The following is a 10933-nucleotide window of genomic DNA, read 5'->3' on the forward strand; positions in this document are numbered from 1 at the left end:
AGCCCCTGTGGTCTCCCTCCTCGACCCCTCTCTTGACGGTATTCTTGGACCACATCAGCCCCAAGGCTGTGCTCTCTGGATGGCTGAGCGGAAGAGAAAAAACACGCCGAGTTCAGACCATGCCCTTGTGTGTTCCTGTCTCCACTCAGCTAGGCCTTTCTCCCTCCTTCCCCACTGCGCTTCAGCCAGACCTGGACCTCTGCTCAGACGTCCCAGCCAGACACTTCCTGCCCTGGGAGCCAGCCTCCTACTGCACTGGGGGTAGGTGCTGGCACTGACCCTCTGACCCTGCTCAGTGACCCCAGCTCCCCAGCCCGCAACATCGCTTCCTTCCCCACAGCAACCACAGAAGAGGAGGAGACCCTTTCCTTCCCCAGGCAGCCCCTGGCCAGGGTTCTATCCCTCCCACCCCTTGCTTTTCATCACTCCTGTGTCTTCAGCCCCTACTGTGCCTTCACATAGCATTTTAAGTATCAGGTCTCCACCTGCTTCTCACCTGCTCCAGGCTGGGTTTTCTTGCCTTGAAAGCCTGCAGGACCCGCCAACTCCACCTGTGTTCTTTCCCCGGCTCTATCACCTGGCTTTGCCTCCCACACCTCCATCACCTCATTGCCAGAGCGCTGGGTCCCTGCAGTGCTTCCATGCCGCAGCCCTGGTCCCCACGCTCAGGGACCGCCGTCCCTCTGCTGGGGCGATGCCATGTAGACAACATAGGAGTTAAGAAAATCGCAATGGATGGGACAGAAGAGAATTTCACATTAGCAGGGGCCATTATGACTTAAGTACAAAAGCTATGAACCTCCACATGTGGATTAAGTAACAAGTACAAAGCAAAAACTGCTGGAAATGCAAAGGAAAAAATCGACAAAAATACAATTGCATTTGAGACTAACATACCACCCATATTAGTTTATGACAGATCAAGGAGACCATGAGAACGCAGAAGATTTTAATAATTAATACAATTTAATAAGCAGGGTGACAGGAAGTGCTTACCCTAGAGAGAACACACCTTCCTTCTGAGTACACTTGGAACATTACTCAGCGTTGACTATTGTATCGAGATAGGAAAACCTCAAAGCTGACCAAAGAAATAGTTTGGGCCACATTCTGTACCTTGAAGCAATAAAAAGAGATCACGAATAAACATTTACTTAGACGAAAAACTATCAGAAAGTTTAAGAAATACATATTCAATCAGCAGGATCCTTTTTAAGAGAGAGTCTTCTAATTAAACAAAGTACGATGAAGACATGCATTCTTCTCTCTTCCCAAACACCACTATACTGACAAGAAAGGACTAAAAAGATGTTCACTCGTAAGGACAGAATTAATGTGGGAAGGAGATACCAGTATATGAGAAAATCTGAGAAGCTTTGGCAGATGGAGGTTAACGAAAGAGCATCGACTAAATTAGCAGAGCGGAAGGGGAGACGAACCGGAAGTGCTGATCAGCCCCAAGGTCCCCCCAAGAGGCTCAGGAAGAGGGGGCGCCCAGCATGATGGGAGCAGAGCAAGGGCACCAGGTGGGAAATGGGGGAACTAGACCCCAGCCTCCCCCTAGTCTGCACAGCCAGGAAGCTCCCTCTCCCCCTTCACCTCCTTGTAAGGGACTGGATGTTTATTCTCTGGAGGAATGGAACCAGGTAGACTGGATGTGGGGACACCAGGCAGGAACGAAGTCTGCTAGGTACGGGTCTGAAAGCAGGGGGAGGGTTGAAGCACCTTCACGGGTCCCAGAACGCCCAGGGCCAGGCTTCTGTCTCCCAGGTCGCTGGCTGAAACGATCTTTGGAGAAACTGCCTTCAGAGAAAAGACCTCCAGGTACTTCCCAATGCAAAGGCTGCATCACTGTCCCACCATCCCATAGCGACATCTAAGCAGTAATTGTGTCCTGGGTACACACACGCGCGCACACACACACACGTGTGCAAAGAGTGCCGACGGCCAGGACCCCACAGACAGTTGAGGGGGGCTCCCAACGAATAAAAGAAACTGGATATGAATTTCCCCAGGGCTTTGCTTCATTAGTGGCAATAAAGCCCCCTGTTTGCAAATATAACAGCTTGAAAGGAAGGAAAGTCAAGACTAGTTAATACCTTACAGGGCAATTAAACCATGAGCAGTGAGGGTGTCCAAAGTCCACAAGTGAGCATGTAACTTCACACACTGCATACCTACATACGGAGTGAGGGGCAAGTCAAATAAAGATGTATTCCTGCAGACGATGGAATAGTCCCAGGGTGGTCCTCTTAGCAATACTCTGATGGGACACTGGGATGACAAGCTGGCCTCCTTTTGCTTTAATTCCAAGTTCAGGTGATTTTTCTGAATATCCCCAACATTGCAAAACAGGAAGCCTCAGTGACTTGGCAGCATGTGAGTGACTGCAGCAGGCCCACTTCAGAAGACACTCAGACCCCAGGATTGAGACACACCCCGGAGAGGTGGGGATGGGGGTGAATTGAAGAGCACACACCCTCTCTCAAGGTGCAGCTCCTTCTCAGCAGCGGGAACTGGATTTACATGGCACCCATTCTCTGCTCAGTGATGCCCACATTTTTATACCCAGCTCCACTGCCCTGAGCCTCATTCACAGGTCCACTTGGCACCAGGTTTGATATGACTCCAAAACCTGTCCCTCCATTTTTCAACCCTCACAAATGGCTCTGCCATCCTCCCAGTTCTCAAGCCAAGAGTCAAATATGACTTCTTGATTCTTGTGCATTAAGAAGTACAGATAACAGGAAAGGAAACTATGAAAAAAAACAAAAACACAACCTATGGAGTGTGAGAAAATATTTGCAAATGATGCAACCAACAAGGGCTTCATTTCTAAAATATGCCAACAGCACATACAACTCATCAGAAAATCAAATCACCCAATCAAAAGGTGAGCAGGAGACCTAAATAGACATTTCTTCGAAGAAGACATACAGGTGGCCAACAGACACATGAAAAGATGTTCAACATTGCTAATTATTAGAGAAATGCAAATCACAACTACAATGAGGTATCACCTCACACTGGTTAGAATGGCCATCATTAAAATGCCTACAAATAAATGCTGGAGAGGGTGTCGAGAAAAGGGAACCCTCTTACATTGTTGGTGAATATAAATTGGTGCAGCCACTACGGAAAGCAGTATGAAGACTCCTTAAAAAACTAAAAATAGAGTTACCATATGACCTAGCAACCCCAGTCCTGGGCATATATCCCGAAAAGATGAAAACTCTCTTTCAAAAAGATACATACACTACAATGTTCATCGCAGCACTGTTTACAACAGCCAAGACACGAAAGGAACCTAAATGTCCATCAACAGATGAATGGATAAAGAAATACATATACGCACACACAATGGAATATTCCTCAGCATAAAAAAGAATGAAATAATGCCATTTGAAGCAACATGGATAGACCTAGAGATTATCATACTAAATGCAGTAAATTAGACAGAGAAAGACAATTATTATATAATATCACTTATATGTGGAATCTGAAAAGTAATACAAATGAACCCATTCACAAACAGAAACACACTCACAGACATGGAAAACTATGGTTACCAAAGGGGAAGGGTGGGGAGGGATAAATTAGCAATATGAGATTAACAGATATACACCACTGTCTATAAAATAGGTAAACAAGTATTTACTATATAGCCCAGGGAACAATACTCAATATCTTGTAATAACAATGGGAAAGACCCTGGAAAAATATATACATATATCTGAATATACATATATCTATGTACGTATCACTGAATCACTTTGCTGTACATCTGAAACTAACACAATATTGTAGATCAACTATAGTTCAGTTTTTTTAAAATGCTTGAAAAAAAAAAGGATGGGTCGATTTGGAATGATGTTCATGATGTATTTCTTGTGTGTGAAAGGCAAGCGATAGATTGGTATGCCCTATTGCTTTAAAGAAAAACGAATTACATCACATGTAATCAGTTACATAGAAAAACTTTGTGGCTGCAAACACATGCTATTAATGGCGACTTTGAGTTGTGGGGCTCAGCAGGATGGAAAGGAGAACTTGAACTTTCTACTTTACATTCTTATTATTGTACTATTTTACAACCAGTTTTTTTTTCTTGTTTTGATATGGAGCCATTTAAGAATAAATAAAACATACCCATAGCATGAAACACCATGTGGCCATTAAATTTGTAAAAGAATAATAAATGACCTTGAAAGATGTAAATAATATATTAGGTGTAAAGCGTAACAGAATTGTATGTCTAGAAGGATTCTAGCTTAGTTTTAAAAATCTATTTGCAAAAACAGGTCTTGATTAAGAGATAGAAAAGAAGAGTGTAGGTCAGAGCCAGAGCTTGGGCATGAGGGAGACCTGGGTTTTAGTCTTAGTGTCTGTTGATGAGCCAGGTGCTCTCAGGTAAACTGGGTAAGTCCTCCCAGTTTCTTTGACTGTTAAGTGGGGATAACAGTACCTACAGTATAGAGAGCTCTTCTGTGAAGATTTGCTGAAACAATGCTTGTCATCCCCATACTTAGCACAGTTACTGACACATAAAAAATAAATGCTACCTGCTCTGGGAACAATAACAATTATTCTAATAAAATCTTAAAATAATTACTGTTATTAAGGATATATATCAAAGTGTTAACAAAATATTGACCTAGGGATAATGAGATAATAAATGGCTTTTTATTTCCCCTTCTCTCTCTTTTAGTATTTTTAGTATTTTCTAAGGTTTTTTTTCTGACCATATTTTTGCTTTTATAATAAAAACACATTTGAAAAAATAGGCTATCTCAAGCCAATAGCCAACATCATCCTTAAGATTAAAACATGAGACCTTCCTAATGAGGTTAAGAAACGGAGACTTGGAGGCAGGACTCTGCCACATGTCGAAGCAACAAGGCAAGAAAGACACTAATTATAACTATTGGGAAAGAGAAGGCAAAAGATGGGGTTATCTTCTTAGGATATCCCTGGGAATCAACCAAAAAAGGATCTGGGTTCAGTAAATTGTCTGTATGAAGCTGGACTTTGTGCTCATTGGGGAATCAAGAGTGCAGATGGGAGAGGAGATTCCCCCTGCAAGTCTGACTTCGGTCTCTGGAGAGCCTCTGGAATATTTTTCTTTTAAAATATTTCTAGATTTTAACCTTTAAAAAATTAACATATTCTTGTGTTAAAGGACCCTTTTTAAGTAGGAAAGGCATGAATTTCACACAAACATAAAATGAACATCTAAGTAGCATTTTTTTAACTCATTAATTAATGAGGGAACCCATCTGTTGTCATAGCCAATTCAAAGGAGAATCCAAAGAGCCACACTTACACAGGCAATCACAAGTGCTGAAAGAGCTTTGCAAATAGATGCAAAACTGGTCCACCGGCAGGGCAATAACCAAGTGTATTCCACCAGACACTGTTTGGTTTCTATGAATAAGAATCATATTGATTATGATTTTTTTTAATGACTGAGTAGCTCAAGGACAATGGAAAACTGGTTTTGGATTCAGGAAGTCTGATCATCTTTTTTTTTTTCTTATTTCAAGGTCTTTCACAATTTTTCCTGACCCCTAGTTCAAAGCAAAACAAACAGAAACATACAAAGTTAAAAGGGATCCCATCATTCACAAATCCTTCCGCCCCGCCGTGGCTATCTAGTGTTAATAACCATTTATCCAGGTTTCTGACACATGATTTTTTTCTTTTTAATGATTGTATTTGCACATACTCTAAAATCTCAAGCTCTTGAATATAAAGTTGTTTTTTTTTTTTACTTCTGATTTGGAAAGAATTTCAAACTTGCAGCCAATTTTCTAAAACCAGCAATACAAAGGACACCCATGTCTTTTACCCAGATTCTCCTGTTAACATTGTTACCCATTTGTTTTATCATTTCCTACTCCCTCTCTCCACGGACACATAATTTTTTCCCTCAGTTCCCTACAGATGAGTTACGTTTATCACAGCCCTTCGCCCTTCAATACTTCAGTGTCGTTACGAAGATTAGAGATGTTCTCTAATGTCATCGCTGTGTAGTTATAACCTCCGTCAACTTGACATCGTACAGACTTCTCTCATCTCACGTTCACATTCCAACGTTCTCAGTAGAACCAACATCCTTTTATACTATTTTTCCCTCCAGCGCAGGATCCAGTCTGGGGTCAGAGACTGCATTTAGCTGTCATGTCTCTTTAACCTTGTTTAATCTGGAACACTTTTACAGCTGTTCTTTGTCTTTGCTGGCATTGACATTTTGGAAAAATACAACCAACCATTCCTCTTGCCCCCTCCCGCTTTCTAAATAAAAATCGCATTCTGCATTTGTCTGATGCTTCCTTGTGCCTGGTTTCCGTTATCCATTCTTGGTCAAAACACTGCAAGGAGCATGCTGAGTCCTTCCCACAGTCAGATCGCTGGAGGCACAGGACGCCCTTCCAGCCCTTGCTGAGGATGTTAATTTTGATCATCTACCTGATCGAGGTGTGGTCCAACTTCTCCAGTGTATAATTAGTGGGGTTTTTTTTTTGCTCTTGCTTGCAACTTATAATATGCAGTCTGCCGGGAGACATGCTGACACCACACAAATATCCTGCTCATGGACAAAACGTTCCCCAAGATTTAGACAATTTTAATGATTCTTGAGCGATCCAGTCTTGACGAGGATGGTTGCAATTCAAGCCCTTCTCCCATTTTACCAGTTGACTCAATTTTATCGTCAGCAAAGGTCCTCCTTTCTCCCTACGTATGTTTTAAAAATCTATTATCGGTGTGGACTGTTACAAAGGCCTGTTTTTAAAGGGCTACTAACTAGTCACCAGTTTCGGTGCTCAAACAGTCCCGAATTTGGCCACTGGGAGTCCCTCCAAGCTGGTGCCCATGTCCTGTGATGCCTTCAGTGTGGTTTTCGAACATTCCCTTACTTTCTAGCCTCACAAGATGTCCTAGGCTCAACTTGTACCTGCCCCACCCCAGCTCTGGAATTAGTCCTTTCTGAGGAACCCTGGGGAACGGAATTACAGAGCAAGATCTGAGAGCTACGAGAACACCCTTTCTTGACCTTCGCAGCAGACAGAGCTAGGAAATAAATGTACACACACACAAACACACACACACGTGCACATACACAGACACATCTTGGAAATCACGTGTTGGCATCTATACCTCTAGTTCCATGGATTCGGAAGTTTAACAAGTGTCCCGGGGGGGACACTTGCATCAGGTGTAGGCTGATCAGCGGAGAAAGAGGTGGAGCTGCCCCGCTCTCTGCCCCCAACGGGATGGGGCATGGGCACAGCCTGTTCGGAGGGATGGATGAGCACACAACCTGGAGGGCGACTTCCCACGGAGGTTCCTTCCTGGACCACCAACTCCACTGGCAACAGTGAGTCTTGCTTGCTCTCCACGGCACATCAGGCCTTAGCGTGTCAGCCCGCAGAAGCCTCGCAGTAGGTCCTGAATGGTGCCAGAGTAATTCAAACAACGCTTCATCGACAAACAAAACTTGGGAATAGATTACAGCACATCGTTACTAAGAGCGAAAAACAGAACACGTGAGCTTCAAAGTCAGTGTCGTGATCTACGCTCGTGTATCAGCTCGAAGCATCATTCAAGAATATTGAAAAAGACAAATAATTGGAAATTTGGAGAATTCCACAGTCATACTAGCAGAAAAGCAGGCAAAGGATATGAGATGGCAAGTTGCAAAGAGGGAATACAGATGAACAGTAAACAAATGAGACTATGTCCACTCATACTAATTCAAGAAAAGCAAATGAATATAGTAATGAAAATTCTGGGGGGTCCACCAGTGTTTAGGCAATAGAAATAACAGTAAAAATCAACCTGAGTAGAAAAAAAATACATAAAGTATGTTACAGAAAATATAGGTGCTGGGATTCTGCTGCCCCTTGTGTCACGTCAGCTTGTCAAGGTGAATTTGTTTTATTATTAGGCTGTAGGGTCCAAGTTGATTCCACTTTGTATACTTAACGTCTAACACAATGTTTTAACAAAGCAGATTAGTAAAAGGAAAAGGCCATATTTCTTGACCACAGGGCTATGAAAGTAGGAATTAACAAATTTTATCTGCCACTTGGAAATTCAAAATGCATGCAGAAGTATGTGTGTGTGTGTATGTGTGTGCACGCACGCGCATGTGCACGCATGTATCCAGCACGCTGGCTGTGATGGGTGTGGTGTGTGTCCCTGTGGGTAAGTGTAGCCTGCATGTTGGGATGGGAGCAGGTATCCATGCGGTGTGCTTTCAAGTGTGGTTCTGTCCAGATGGCTTATATTATCAGTGTGGGTCTGGGTCGGCTGCACCCTGCAGGTCTTTGCAAGCCTTGTAGTTACCCAGACTCGAGACCGAAGGAAGAGCCCAGAAGCAGTGACCGAGAGATCATGGTTTATTGGACAGGAGATCTTACGTGTCCGAAGCAGGATCCCGGAGCGACATCCCACCATGGGCAGCGGACGGCAGGCAGGACATGGCAGGGATCTCCGCTCCTCGGGGGAGGAGGCTACCGTTTATAGGGGAATTGATGGAATTGACATCACGTGGACTCAGTCACCAGGGAAACCAGCAGCTGGGGCACATCTCTCACAGCCCCTCAGGTTAACGACCATCACGAGGGCAGATGTTTCCATTTAAGAAGCTAGCAGGTGGAGCCGCTCTGGCCTAAGCACTAGAGCTACCGCTAGCTGGGGCCGGGGGCAGACATGCTCAGGTGAGTCGGGTGCAGGAGAAGCAGGGACTGGTTGAGCAGGAGACGTACAAGGAGCAAGAGAACAGCCATCTTGAGTGGCCTGACCGCACACTCCACCCTGACACACCCTGCATGGCCCCTGCAGTCTTAGCCCGCCCCTCTTCCGCCACATCCACGGGGTCAGGTAGGTGAGGTGCACTGCAGCTAAATATCACACATGCGGTTCTGACATCAGAGTCCAAGAGGAGCACAAACTTTGGAGCCAAGCACTTATCGGGTCAATGTTTCGTGGACGTCCAGGGCAGATGACCACGGCGTCTGGCTGTAGACCCAGCAATCAGACTCACCCAGCAGTGAGGCCAAGGTGTCGCCCAGTCCATGAACAGATTCCCTCCACCCAGGCTAGGAGGAAACATCAGATGTTTAACAGTCACAATACGGGGAGGTCGTGGCCGTTAAGCAAAACACAAGCAGTAGCGACATTCTGAGATATCACCCCTGCCTGTGGTCTTTGCCCCGGCCTGCGGTACCAGGCCACCTGTCCTCCCTCAGTCCCCACAGCTGGTGCAAACACGGGAGAGGGGGGCTAACAACAGACCACAGGGTAAATATAGTGGTGCCTTTCTCCAGTAGGGAAGTCTGTCCCCTTCCCCACGGGGCTGCAAACCCAAACCACCAGGGACTTACCTGCCAGGCCCAGGGCCATTTTATAATGTTTTCCCCCAGGTGTAGATCCTGTGACAAGGGCCAAAGTGAGTTATCGTCCTGATCAACAGTGGGCAGTGAACCTTCTTCGGTGGTCAACTGTTGAACTCGGATTATGTTGACCATTTGCCTCTGGGTGAACACGGCGTTGGCACTGGGACGACTGCTCCGGGGATGTTCAGTGATGCTCGTTTGCAGGGCTTGAATGAGCCTCCCGGTCCACACAGTAAGAGAGCGATCTTCCATCTCAGTGGTTGTTGAAGTGGTCCATTCACCCCTTCAATGAGCCTGGCAGCAGTGGGGCTGTAGGGCAGGTGGAAACACGGCATTTGTAATCAGCTCATTCCTGAACTTTGTGTCCAGTAAAGTGGGTTCCTCGCTCACTATCCATGTCCCTGGGGGTCCCATATGTCACGGACAGCTGTTCTTGACCCCGAATAGTGGGTGTTTGCATTGTTTGACAACTGCGGCAGGCCTTTAATAATGTCTCCCACCTGCTGTAATGCACTGTAGCCGGCACAGAGCTGTGGGTCCATCACACCATGTGGCTGCTCTGCCCCCTTCCATCATGGACCAGAAGCTCAAGGGTGCTCATTATTTTGCTGATGCCACAGGCCCCAAACAAACCCTTCTGGGTAACTGGCCACATTCAACACATAAGCCTGTCCCTGAGTTAATATCTCTAACACCTGTGTCTGTAATTATCCAGGGGCGGTGGGTGGAGAATAGCTTGTCTTCCCCGACCAGATAGCACACAAGTGTTTGATAGACAGTCCAGGTCCTTGTGTTTTGTCTGTACTCAGCAGCCACCCCCGTGCAGTCCCGTGAGCCATGAGCACAGCGCTGCTGCTTTTAAACTGGAAAGAGACTCTGAGGTTAACAGAACATCATCAACATAGTGGGAGAGAAAGACATCTCTCTTGGTGGGCAGCTGCCCCAGGGCCCCATGTGCTAGCGGGCGGCCACCTTGGGATCACCCCTGGAAACTTACAGCTCCCGCCCTTACTTCCCAACAGCCCGGAGCTCATGGGAGCTTCCTCGGCCTCCTGGCTGGCTCGGCAATTGTTGGGCTGCCCCCCACCAGCTGGCAAGCCTTATAGTTGCCCAGACTCAAGACTAAAGAAAGAGCCTGGAGACAGCGACAGAGACATCCATGGCTCATTGGACAGGGGACCTTACACGGCCGAAGCAGAGGATCCTGGAGCGACGTCCCACCGTGAGCAGCGGACGGCAGGCAGGACATGGCAGGGATCTCCGCTCCTCGGGGGAGAAGGAGGCCACCATTTATGGGGGAATTGACGTCATGTTGGCTCATCAGTCACCAGGGAAACCAGCAGCTGGGGCACGTCCCTCACAGCCCCTCGGGTTAACGACCATCACGAGGGCAGATGTTTCCCTTTAATAAACTAGCAGGTGGAGCCGCTCTGGCCTAAGCACCAGAGCTATCACTAGCTGGGGCCTGGGGGCAGACATGCTCAGGTGAGTCGGGTGTAGGAGAAGCAGGGACTGGTTGAGTAGGGGACGTA

General features: G+C 46.1%; 1 long non-coding RNA gene across 1 annotated transcript; it reads right to left on the bottom strand.

Annotated features, from left to right (window-relative positions):
* Positions 1-8393: 8393 nt before the first annotated feature.
* On the bottom strand, positions 8394-10657 carry LOC140695901 (uncharacterized). Its single transcript, XR_012071737.1, has 3 exons — positions 10587-10657; positions 9390-9710; positions 8394-9104 (listed from the first exon to the last, which is right to left on the bottom strand). It is a non-coding gene; the product is annotated as an uncharacterized lncRNA (long non-coding RNA).
* Between the last annotated feature and the right edge of the window lie 276 nt (positions 10658-10933).

The sequence above is a fragment of the Vicugna pacos genome, chromosome 4 (genome assembly GCF_048564905.1).
Source record: "Vicugna pacos chromosome 4, VicPac4, whole genome shotgun sequence".
In the NCBI taxonomy this organism is placed as follows: domain Eukaryota; kingdom Metazoa; phylum Chordata; class Mammalia; order Artiodactyla; family Camelidae; genus Vicugna; species Vicugna pacos.